This window comes from Herpailurus yagouaroundi, unplaced genomic scaffold (genome assembly GCF_014898765.1).
Source record: "Herpailurus yagouaroundi ecotype Mexico unplaced genomic scaffold, PumYag 28, whole genome shotgun sequence".
Classification (NCBI taxonomy): domain Eukaryota; kingdom Metazoa; phylum Chordata; class Mammalia; order Carnivora; family Felidae; genus Herpailurus; species Herpailurus yagouaroundi.
The window spans coordinates 1,422,245-1,424,532 of record NW_024412376.1 but is presented as its reverse complement, the minus strand read 5'-3'; positions in this window follow the sequence as shown (position 1 = coordinate 1,424,532).

Sequence of the window (2,288 nt, the reverse complement as noted above, 5' to 3'; positions counted from 1 at the left end):
GAATATAATTAGATCCCATCTCAATGACTCACCACTCCCAATAGTGCCATCTGGCTAGTCTTTACCCTTGCGTACAACACACCTCTTCCATCTAATGAGCTACCTCAGACTACATAGCACATTTGCTGTGATCTAAGAAATCAGATAACCCTGATTATTAGAGCTATTTAAAGTAGGAGTCAACACGGCTTGAGTGACTGCCTGAGAGTGTCTCTTAGCAAATAAAGTAAGTGAGTTTTACTTTGAGCATAACATCAGCTTTCCAACTGCAATTTCAGCTCCTGGATGGCTCTGGGTCAAACTTCTCAAGGATCCTGGTGAGGCTGAAAAGTCTGACTTTGAACTGTGAAATATGTTTGCACTTAAAATTTAATATCTATGCAGGATACATTTAAAATAAATTATTAAACAAATGACATACTATTGTGTATATATTTTGCATTTTATAAATGTAACAGTCTGACACCTTATGTATTGTTTTAGAATATATTTTTATATGGACTGGTTTTTACCTCAAGTAGATAAAATCAATCCAGCATCTTACTTATTACCAGAACTTTCTATGTATTTCTGTACTGTTACCACATTACTAGCACAATATGAAGGTGGAAGCACCTTTATAACATGCTTGGAAATTCAAATAATATATTCTGATTCCTAAATCATTATGTTTATGAAAAATGTTTCCATAAGAACACCACAGCTGAAACCTAAATCCATGTAGAAACCTTTTTTTTTTTTTAATTAAATCTTAAAAATTGGCTTTTAACATCTGGGCTTGGTGTTCAACCTGCTTATTCTGGTCCTTTCGTCTTGGAAGTCTAAAGGAACCCATTTTTCAACCGGTTTCACTGTCAATTCTGCTAGGTGTCATTACAGGCCGAAGCTGCAGAGGCAAGTTGATTGGCCTTTTCCCTCATACAGTGCTGCTTCTGCTAATGATGAGCACTAAGGGTGACTGATACTGCTTCATAATAGTGTCTCCCAAAATAATAATCCAAATAATATCTACTAAGTAATAATTGAATAATGTATATATTTTCATTTTCTTTAACATTTATTTATTTTTGAGACAGAGACGGAGCATGAGTGGTGGAGGGACAGAGAGAGGGAGACACAGAATCCAAAGCAGGCTTTGAGCTGTCAGCACAGAGCCCGATGTGGGGCTTGAACTCACAGACTGAGAGATTATGACCTGAGCTGAAGTCGGATGCTTAACCGACTGAGCCACCCAGGCACCCCTAATTGAAATAATATTTACTTTTCTAGTACCTAGAGGTACTAGATACAAAAATGTGTCTTTTCTCACATATGCTCTTGGTTTTGTAGTTTTACTGCTTTTTCTTTTTTTTTATGTTTATTTATTTATTTTGAGAGAGAGAGAGAGAGATCATGAGCTGGGGAGAGAGGGAGGAGAGGGAGAATCCCAAGCAGGATCCTAGCTCAGCGAAGAGGCTTGATCTCACTACCCTGAGATCATGACCTGAGCTGAAACCAAGAGTCTAATGCTTAACCGACTGAGTAACTCAGGTGCCCCAATTTTTATCGCTTTTTCAATCACCTTATTTTTCATGTACTGATTATTGTTAAAATGTACCTGTAGGCACCAAACCCTTAGCTAGCATTGGCTTTATGACTTTTGATATAGAAATGTATACTGGTACATATTGATGTATACATTGTTGTGCTGATATATGGGGAAAACTTCTTCAGGTACCTTTACAAGTATGTTATGGGCCCCTAAAGGAAACGTAATTAATCCTGAAGTGACCTCCCTTTTTCTTCTAGATGACAAGAATAGAGACAGTTGCAGCGATGGGATTCCCTCTTCCACTTTCCACAAGCCAGTCCATGTGAACCTAGAATCTGAGTCCACAAGTGTGCCAGCATAGCAGCCCTTACCTTGGCCCATCTTCCAAACCAGATTCCTCCCATTCACCCTATTATATAGAAATTCTGGAGACATCACTGAACAGAGAGATGGAAGAAAAGGAGGAAAGAAAATCAATGCTTTAACAACCCATCTATCAATACATGAAGGTATAGGAATGTTTTCATGACAGTTGGAAAGGCTCTGAAGGGGTTACTTGATTACCCAGAATACTTGACTGTGCAGGCTCTAACCTTTACACAACTCACCTTTATACAAACTGCAACCTCCATGGGCCCTTCTGCACAAGGGGATCGTCATATGATTTGTCTCACCAGGTTGCTGTGAGACAATATAGGAGGATGCTTGGCCAATGACTTGTAACTCCATATATATGGATGCTAAGTTAACTATTTAT